General features: G+C 33.4%; 1 non-coding gene across 1 annotated transcript; it reads right to left on the bottom strand.

Moving 5' to 3' along the window:
- Window positions 1-125: 125 nt before the first annotated feature.
- Window positions 126-234, bottom strand: LOC140852714 (small nucleolar RNA R71). The gene has a single exon (XR_012135616.1). It is a non-coding gene; the product is annotated as a small nucleolar RNA R71 (small nucleolar RNA).
- Between the last annotated feature and the right edge of the window lie 10,990 nt (window positions 235-11,224).

Below are 11,224 nucleotides of genomic sequence, written 5' to 3'. Positions count from 1 at the left end.
CTTATTCCCCTTCTCACTTAAAGACAAAGCCAAGTACTGGCTTGGCACAATAGGGAGACCAATCCAAACTTGGACTGAAATGCAGCATGAGTTTCTTAAAAAATTCTATCCCATAGGTCGAACCAACACCATGAGGTGAGCCATCACTGGATTTGCTCAGCTTCCAGGAGAACAAATTCATGAATCATGGGAGAGACTTAAGGAACTTCTTAGAAAATGCCCACACCATGGTCTATCTAAGTGGCAAATTGTTCAAGCTTTTTATGAGGGTTTAGGTGACCAATACAGACAGATGGTAGATGCATCTTGTGGGGGTGCATTCATGAGTAAAAGTGAGGATGAAGCCTACACTTTTTTTGAAATTTTGAGTGAAAATTCAATCAATCATGCTTCATTATCCTCCTACGAAAGATCAATCCCTCACCAAAAGAGGACAAAAATTTTTTAGATCAAGCAAACAGACTCTGGTCCTAAGACCGATCTGAACCTAATAGCCCAAAGATTAGATAAAGTCGACCTTCTTGTCCAAAAATTTGATCAGTTCCTAGCATTAGGTCAACAATCTCCTGCACAATACACACCACCACCTAATTATCAGGAGATTTGTTCTATCTGTGCTAGTCCAGCCCATCATGTGAGCGAATGTCCCATGGCTGCACAGTTTTCACCTCTCATTCAAGAATAAGTTCAAGCTGTCCAAGGTTACTCCAAACCTATCAATGATCCATTCTCTAACATATATAATTCAGACTGGAGGAACCACCTTAATTTTTCTTGGAGACCCCAACAGACTCAGGCTCAGACCCAATTTTCTCCTGTACAAAATTTTCAGAGTAGGCCTCCATATCAAAATTATGCCTACAATAGAGGTCAGCCTAGTCAATCTATCCAGCCACCATATCAAAATTAGCCACCATACCTACCTTCTCAACAAACTAATCTAGCTGATGATAGATTAAACCAACTACAACAATTGATCATGACCCAGCAACAATCTATCGCTAGACTAGAAGCACAAATAGGATAATTAGCTGAGTCTACCATGAGGAGAGAACCAGGTCAACTTCCAAGCCAACCAGTACCAAATCCTAGGAACAACCCATCCACTCATCAACCATCTGGACCTAGTCATCAATCCAATGTCCCATCTAAGAATCCTCAATTTGAAAATGCCAAAGCAATTACTGAACTTAGAAGTGGTAGGATTCTTACAGACCCATATCAAGATCAGGTGAGTGAGGCTAGTACTGATGCTAACCAAAAAGAGAATTTAGAAGAGGAGATTAGTACTGAGACGAGCCCAATAGAAGAACTTGAGCCCAGTATTGATATTGATCTAAGTGATAATGAGAAGAGAGTGGATGAGTTACTTAAGATACATTCACCAAAAGTTTCATTTTCTTCAGTCCCAGAAGCCGGTTCTTTCACTTTAGAATCACCATCTCCTCCAAAACTGAAATTGCCCTTAGTCACATCTGAGTATACATATTTTGAATTAAGTGACATCTTTCCAGTATCCATTGCGTCGAACTCAACTCCTAACTCAAAAACTAATTTATGAGCATTATAGAAGAACAAATGAAGAAATTCTTAACAAACAAGGGTCCGTAAATGGGTTTATGAATTATCTTTTTAAAATTAAAAATGAGGATGTGAAATACTTTCTGAAGATTGGCAACAAACTACTGAAATTTATTATAGGCCATCTTTCTGAGATTGGCAATCCAAAACCATTGAAATTTGTCAACCCAATATTTGACATGGGATAGAGAATCAGGATGGTCTAGCTGAAGACGGTAAACTTAACACTTCTTGGGAGGCAACCCAATTTTTAATTTTTGCTTTTGTCTTTGCTTTCTTTTGCATTTTGTTTAGGATAATCGAGTCTTGCTTTGTGTCTTTTATAGGGATCTAAAAATAATCTTGGCTAAGTTGGGGAGAGAATCAATTTTAAAAAAGACTTATGGATCAGGTGATATCTCTCTTTTTCTTTCTCTTTACATGCACCATTCATTTTTTCTACTCCATTGAGGACAATGTTGATTAAGTTGGAGGAGAGAATAATAAAAAAAAAAAATTTAAGTCCTCAAGTAAGTTAGTATTTAGTATTTAAGCATTTGATTATATTTAAGAATTAAGTTAAACCAAGTATTTTTAAAAGAAAATTGATGTACAGATCAAAGAGTTTGTGAGATATTGAGGGATCAAATATTAAGAAAACTCAATAAAGAGTTAAGTTTAGAACTTAAATAGTTTTCTTTGAGCATTTCTAAATTTTTCTACCAGCATCAAAGAAGAGTTTACTTTCTATGGATAACTGTAGAGTAACTATATATTTCTTCATATATTTTAAAAAAAAAAGTTTTCAAGTACTTCATGCTAAGTAACCGGGCCTCTTTACCTAAGCAAGCATTGAGTTTTGCGTCAAAAGGTATGAAGGGCAAAGAAGCTTTATTGTAAAGCTAGTTTTAACTCATAGCTTGTTTGATTCAAGCAAGTAGGTTCGAGGGGTTATTTATACCTAGTTCCTAAAGCCATCTGATTTGGGAGTCATTGATTGAAAACTCGCTACATGAGTCAAACAGAAAGCTTAAGGGGTTAAGACACTCAATAGCGGTACAATGTTAAAAAAAATAATAATAATAATCAATAAATGAAGGATAGAAGTAACAATATACTTGTCCATATGAAGGTTAATGATTTGGAGATAAAGGTAGGGATAATTTGAAAAAATTCAGAAAAAATTTAGTGTTCTTAGTTTAACTCTCATATTGACTAGTATTAATACCCCAATGACATACCTCATTTACAGTCTACTGAACATCAGTGGCCTTTTTAAAAAATTATTTGGTAAAATTTGAGATTTTAAGTTTAAAGGAACTTGATTCTAAATTCTTTCTTTACTCGAGGATGAGCAAAGTTCAAGTTAGGAAGTTTGATAAATGATATATTTTTATATTTATTATAGATATTTTTGGTAATTTATAGTGTTAACATCTTCTTAAAAATACTAATTTCATAAATTTATTGAATTTTCTTAAAAAATAAATAATTTTGAAAAAAAATATGAAATTAGATATATTTATAAAAAATAGATGTTAATTTAATTGAGTAATTTAAGCATCAAAATGAAGAGAAATTTTTGAAAAATTTAATATATATTTTTTCCAATTTTTTAGCTGAAAATCAGAGCAAAAATGGAGCTAAAATACCCTAAAAAATAAAAAAATATTACCTTCGGTGCACGGTGGACCGGTCGGTCGGTCCACAAAGCCAGGGCACGGTCCACAGGAATAGTTACGCGGTCCACAGGCACGGCTCATAGTGAGAGAAAGATCTGAGCGTGATCCAACGACTGAGATTCAATCCGACCCAGATCCGACAGTTCAGACTCATTGCCGACTTTGAATAGGACTCTTTTGCGCGATCCGACGGCCCAAAAGCAATCCATCACGTGATCCAACGGCTGTTATCGCTCCCGACTGTGTTAAGGACTCTTTTACACGATCCGACGGTCAGAACTTCATCAGAACCCAGATCCAATGGCCGACATTCGATCCGACCCTGATAAGAATTATAACTCTGATTTTTTAGCAGATCTGGGCGGTCCAAGCTCCATTCGACGGTCAGGAATATTCTTAAGGAGATTAATATGATTTCTAAAGGTTTTAGGACTCTTTTTCCCATCAAAAAATTATGAAAAATTCATCTATAAATAGGGGGTTCGGGAATAAGCTTTAAGAGTAGAAAAATTGAGTAGAAAGTATAGAAAAAAATTAGAAAAAAAATAAAATAGCTTTAGGGACCGAAGAAAAAGAAGGAGAAAATCGATTCGCTCTACGGAGTACGACGGAAGATGGAGAGATCATCAACCATCTTCCCGATGAGGCTTGGCTGATCAACTTCAGATCCTTGTTACAGTTTTATTTTTATTTTATTGTTTCTTTTAAATTTCTTATACTTGAATTTCAATTTCAATTAATACAAAATTTATTTTTCTGCACTTTAAATTCCTATCTTTTATTTTTTGCACGTAGATGCTTGGATCTAATTAGTAGATCTTGGTACCAATTTATTTTTATATTTTTTTAAATTTTTATTTTTTATCTTTATTGCAAGTAGATGCTAGGATCTAGTTAGTAGATCTTAGTACCTGATTTATTTTTCGTACTTTTAATTTTTATTTTCTGACTTAAAATGCTTTCTCCAAAATTTTATTTTTTTGTAAAATCAAAGATTTTAAATCAAAATCCTATTTTCTCTGTGAATTCGATCTGACTCACTACTTTCTATATATTTTTAATTTTTATTGAAGTCAGAATTTGATTGATAATCACGGTGTCCTAACGACAGCATCGTGATCGTATCACTGCCCCTTTTTCTTTGGGCATGAGGTCTCTTTGGGCATCTCACCTGCTAGTGTGAAGTGTCACACGAGCACATCTCATCCCTCGATTGATTGAATTGCAAAGTCAATTGGATTGAAGTTTATCCTGCTTTCCTACGACATCTGACGTGCATGCGAAATAGAGGGTCTGCACATCTAGACCTCTGCAAAGGTTTATATTAGATAATTTGACATTTTATTCTTGGTTCCACTGTATTTCAGGTAAGGATTTGATCCTTAAACAATAAAAAGTTTTTAGAAGCAACCTGAGCATCCCGGAGGAAAACTGTTTCCCTTCCCTTTAACTGCTTGACAAAGAGACTCAACTAAGTCATCATATTATGAATGATAATTTCAATAGCAGATGAATATCAGGCCTTTAGGCCTCCAATGATCATCATACTAATGGATCCATTATCATCCAACTTAATGGAAGGCTATAATCTAGTTATCCCCATAGCTAGCTCATTTTTATGGACCTAATAATTTAGAAGATTTGATAATTAGTTTAAAAAAGAGATAAGAAAAGATCAACCAGTAAACCATAATCCTTCCACTGACTTCACCAAGTCATTGAATTGGATCAGGGTCATGCTAGTTGAAATGGCACCTAGATCAGTCACACTGATCAACCTTAATGGCATGGATCAATTCGAATCATTTAGAGGTCTAATCAAGATATAATCCATCAAATTGGTCAGGTAAGTGAGATCAGTGGAAGGGTCTGCGAAGCTTACCTTAGACACCATCAAAATGATCAGGTAAGCCACTCTCAATTAAAAACCACCAGTCAAAATACCAAACTTATCTTAGACACCAATTGATTAATTAATTTTGATTTGACCAACCTAATGATTTGGGTTCAACCACTGATCCATAATCAAGGTCTATTTGGTCTAATTAAAGATATGGACTTGACCATTTATAACTATTGTATTGATTCTAGAGAAAGCTTGATTTAATCTAATTCAATATTTAGTTAGATTTAATTAATTTTTTTATATGATTTTTTAACTCTTTGATTCTAATTTTAGATCTAACCCAATTAAGAGGACCTGATTTGAGCTAACCCACACCCTCATATTTTATACAAATGATATTAGATCTTTAATTCATAATTCTAGATCTAATTGATTCTATACTTAATTCTTAATTAAGTTTCAGCATCAACATGGATTTAGGTTTAGGTGTAAAACAATTTTAATCTTTTTATTTTGTAAATAATTTATAATAAATTTTATGTAAAGATTTTTTATTTTAAAACTGAGTTGACTCAATCAACATTGAGCCAGCTACATATGGAGACTGGATCAACTCAGTTTAAAACTAGGTCGGCTCAGTAATTTACGAGCACGATTCAAAGAATTTTAGATCTGAAAAATTTTATATAATTTTAAAATAAAATTAATCATAAATATTTTTTAAATTATATCTAAAATCTTTTATGATTTGAAATTTTATTTTTTCATGATTAAAATAATTTTAATCATATAGATTAGATATTTTATTTTTCATACAACTTTGTATCACATACAACAAACCTAGGATTTCAAGATCTTGGATTTTACAGAAAAATAAATTTTTCTTTCATATTCTTCTTCATGGGATCTAATCACATGGCACCCCTATACACCATAAGAGCACTCCATCGAATGAGAAGAGAGGGCATTTAAATCCTTCTTGCTCCTATGACCGGATAGTTTGGTGATCAATCCAATCCAAGTACTTGCTAATCAGATTATCTAATTTAATCACATATCATATATGCTTGAATTTAGATCTAATCAAAATTATATCAGATCTGATCATAATCTTAGATTACATCTAAATTAGATCATAAACATCATATGCAATACATAAAATTAGATTTTATCATCAATCAGCACAAACTAGGACAATCTTTTCATTGTAAGGGATAAACCCTACAGCAGGACATCCTTGTATCAATTTATGTAATTTATCATTAATTAAATTTAGATCTAAGATATCGCATATCAGATCTAAATAAAATTAAAATTTTGATTTAATATGCACATATAATATGTCATGACGAACCTAGGCTCTGATATCACTGTTGGAAATATAGGTGATTTCATACAAGTATTTCAAATTTTTTTTAAAATAAAATATAGTAGAAGATAATTAGATTAATTATATTAACCTAATATGCATATGATCTAATCATTAAATCAACCTACTGTAGGATCTATGACATGATATGTTGCATATAAAATTTGAAATAATCACATGATAAAATCTGCATGCATGGATGTAAGCAGTAGATCAAATCTACACTTATTTGAATTCAGAACTCGATACTTGATCATGGATCGATGATCATCGCTACTGAGAGACATAGTGAAGATGATCTTTACTGGTTGCTCATAGCTGCATATGCATCCGACCTCTACAGAAAGTCCACTAAAAGATTCGATCTGATCGGTCTTCTCAAGAGTGCTAGCTCGTGCGAAGATCTTCTTCTTGACTAATTTGGATCTTTTCTTCAAATATTTGAAATCTTTTTAGAGATTGAAGATATAGAAGAGGTGGAAGAAAGATGGAGAAGAAAATAATTTTTTTCTAATTTATTCTTTCTTCCTAAGCTCTTAGGACTAAAAATCTAGAATTCAGATTTTTGCGCATACCCAAAGAGAGCTCCTCTCTTTTTCTCATGCCAAGAACTATGCCCCAAAGCCCCTTAACATAGAGAAGTCCTTCTCTAATCTCTTACATGCACAAAAGAGAAGAGTAAACTACTTTTTATTGGTATGTAATAAGTTGGGTGAAGAGTCCAAGAGATCTTGGAATCTTCCAAGAGATGTCGCACTCTTTCCCAATTCCATGTCAAAACATATCCAAAAAAATATGGGACACCCCTTTCCATATTTTTTAACAGTAAATTAGTTCTCCAACTAATTTTTTATAAAAAAATCTTCTCAAAATGTTGCACACATAAGGAGAAAAAAAATAAGCTGGCGGCAAGATTTTGTAGATAATGTCAAACATTATCTATATGGTATCCAATTCAAATTAGATTTGAACATACTAAATAAAATTAGATTTTAACCAAATTTGGATGTGAGATAGAGAAGGGAAAGAACTCTTTGGTGTGAAAAATATCTCATGCAAAACAATTTTGTGTATGAGGAAGAATGGCATGCAATGTTTGGTGCGCAAGGGAGGAAGAGTCCATTCTCTTATGGACTCTTTATTTTCTTATTTGAATCCAAACCAAATCACATCTAGTTAAGCCCAAATAAAATAGATAAAACCTAATCTAATTAGGTTTATAAATTTTTAATCAAATTTTAATCAAATTAAAAATTGATTGAATTAAAGATCTGATCAAATCAGGGCTAATTCTCTCTTAGTGATTAGATCATCCCATAACCTAATCAGGTCAAACCTAATTGAATCTAATTCAATTAGATTTTATTTAATCCTCTTTACTCTATCAAATTGAGCTAATTAATAATTTAATTATTAATTAATTTTTTATTAATTCACTAATACTTGGTGAATAAATTTATTGTAACTTTTGCTAAGGTTAATCATCGATCAAATTTATAAATAAGTCCTTGAACGATTCTCAATCATTGATCAGCCACATAATCAGTCAGAAATTTTTTTTGAGTGTGACCCCATAGGTTCGAATCTAAGTTGGTATCATAAAAATAAATTTTTAAATCAATCGATATAACCATCTAGCAATGGTGACTCAACATCCGATACATCGAATGATGGCGAAGCAACATTTAAGAACTTATTGATGTATGGTTATCATATAATTCATCCCTTTGATCTTAATGCTCGAGGATGACTTAAGATTTAACTGTCAATCCTAGATAAGTCTTCCATATTGTGTTTCAATCTTTCAAATCCATCACATGAATTATCCAAGTCTAGGTTTTGCTAAATTGAAATACATTGATACATTAACTCCTACTAATTTAGAGGGGTCAATTCCATCTTAACTCATACACCGACTTGATAAGTACTTACCTACATCCAAAAATCTTATGTCACTGAATTAGAAACTCAGTCAGTCTAGCATCTAAGTATAGTGAGTTGCTTGCAAATCACCGTAGTGATCTTAGATCGAAGGGATATTTATACCCATACCCTTCGCGAGCTACCCTTAACAGCAAAGTGCTCCATAGTTGGTCACGTTCAGTGATGATGTACTTCTACATCTCACCTACATACCATATCAGTGTCTTCACACTATTTAGTTATGAGGACAACCAACGCATATAGCACATAACGACCTACATTTGATATCTCTATTATCCTAATAATAGCATATCATTTGGTCATGAATCAGTTTAAAAATTATACGATAAATTTTTTTTTATCGATCAAAATAATCCTAAAGATTTTATTACAATATAGAAGTTTATTAAAAGATGTAACCTTGTGATGAAAAAGATCGAATAACTTTTATCATATCAAAAGATAAGATTTTTGACATTCAACCATCAGATCTGACCAAATCTTCTAATGTATATGACCCCATAGGTTTGAACTTAAACCAGTAGCATAAGAATAATTTCCTACACCAATCGATGTAACCATTTAACAATGGGATCTAATGTCTGGATAGGCCGAAAGATGACAAAGCAACAATCTAGAACCTACTCAAGTATAGTTACCGTATAATTCGTCCCTTTGATCCTAATGCTCAAGGTGATCTATGGTTTGACTGTCAACCTTAATACAGTCGACCACATTATATTTCAACATTTCAAATCCATCATATAGATTATTCTGATCAAAATTTTACTAAATTGAAATACACTGATGCATATCTCCTACTAATTCAGAGAGATTAATTTCATCTTAACCACACACCGACTTGATAAGTACTAGACTGCATCCAGTAATCTTTCATTACTGAATTAAAAATTCAGATGATCTAGTATTAAAGTATAGTGAATTACTTACAAGTCACTATGGTGATCTCAGATCTGAGGGATACTTATACTCATACCCTTTACGAGCTACTCTTGATAGTAGAGTACTTGGCAAATGATCACGTTTAGTGCGAATGTACTCCTATATTCCATCGATATGCCATACCAGTGTCTCTATACTCTTTGAATAAGAAAAAAACCAACTCATTTGGTACATAACGACCTATACTCGATATTGCTATCATCCTATTAACAGCATATCATTCGATCGCAAACACTTTTAAGGACTAAATGACAAATCTCCCTTTATCGATTAATTATAGTCCTAAGGAATTTATCACAATATAAGAGTTCAAATAAGATGGATAAAATATAATGAAAAAATTAAATAATTTTTATTAATAAATATATATATATATATATATATTATAAGTATGAGCACAATCGTTAACAGACTGACGATTGACTTTGGGACATATTTTCCAATATCAAGAACCACCTCTACCTACTATGACTAAGCTACTAGCTCCTTTGATTTGGTATCACTAATAGGTATAGCTGTCGGAGCCCCGTCCTCATTTGAATCCTCATTCTCTCTCTAATTTACCCCTCTATGGGTCCAATGATCATCGACTCTTTGAAATCCCATCCCTCATAGCCAACGATCGTTGCAGGTATTAGTATGCATCAGTGCTCTAGTAATCTCCCCCTCAAAATCTACCTAATGCTCTTGAAAGAGGAGCGTCAACACCATACCATAGGATAGTGATGCCTTCGACTGACTTGTTGCTTCCTCTATCTGTCGAATCATAATGCCGGAAGGTTCAGGGATATCTCTCTAATCAAATGATACATGAAGGTAATGTCTCGCCCTAACACAAAATTAAATCTTTCAGTCTTGGGGAAGAAGATCTAGTTTGCTATGTGATGTAGAGGCACATCTCAATACTAAGCTGGTTTGCTCTCACCTCTTCTAATTCATTCACTATCTCTCTATCCAAAATGTATTTCAATCCAATAGATCTCTTGTCTAGCTTTTCTAATGAGCTCCCCTTAGTAGTGATTCTTAAAGTTCTTGCCAAATGTTCTGCATTTAATTCAATTCAGACACCTCTAACATTGGTATCTATAACTCCATGTCTAGATTTTAAATTAACATAAAATTCTCTTACAATGTTGGGGTAGGTCAAAATGTTAAGTCAGCACAAGTACTCAGAACCTAAATTTTTAATTTTGTGCCTAAAAATGAAACCCTTTATTTCCAAGAATTCAAAATCTACTTTCTTTCCTATAGAAACTACTCTAGAAGAAGAAGAAGTAGACCTAGAGAGGGTTATTCACGGAGATGAGGGTGCTGGAGGAGCTAGAGAAGGTGGGTGCTAGGTTGCAGAGGTTATTCCTTAATCATTTCTCTATTTGAACTAGCATTCATGGATAGGAGAAGGCCTCAAAGATGCACTAGGGTTTGACAGTTCCGCATGGGAATGCTTCTTCTTTTGGGCCATCCTCTTCATGGGTGCCATAGGAGATCAAATCCACAGAAATCAGGAGAAAATTTGATGAGGATGATTCATTTTATGGAGGAGGAGTGTTTGAATGAAGTTTTGGCTTGAAAGGAAAAGGATAGGAAAGGCAGAGCTTCGAGTCATCTCGAGTAAAAGACCCATCCCCGACATAGGTGTTGACTCGGCTTAATCTCAAGTGGACTCCTGATGCGGGGTTGACTCCAGTGAAATTGGGATCGACTCCTCTTAGAACTATTTTCTACATGAAACCACGAGTCAACTTTTCGATTTCAAGAGTTGACTCCTTGATGCAGAAAATAGTTCAAGGAGTTTCAGATCAGAGAAAAAATTGTTCAAATTGAATAGAGATCAATAGGCAATTAAATCAAAGATCAAGAGTGATATTCAAATCAATTTGA

This window comes from Elaeis guineensis, chromosome 11 (assembly GCF_000442705.2).
Source record: "Elaeis guineensis isolate ETL-2024a chromosome 11, EG11, whole genome shotgun sequence".
NCBI classification, from domain to species: Eukaryota; Viridiplantae; Streptophyta; class Magnoliopsida; order Arecales; family Arecaceae; genus Elaeis; species Elaeis guineensis.
Note: the sequence above shows the minus strand (reverse complement) of the source record. Positions and strands in the feature narration are given on the sequence as shown.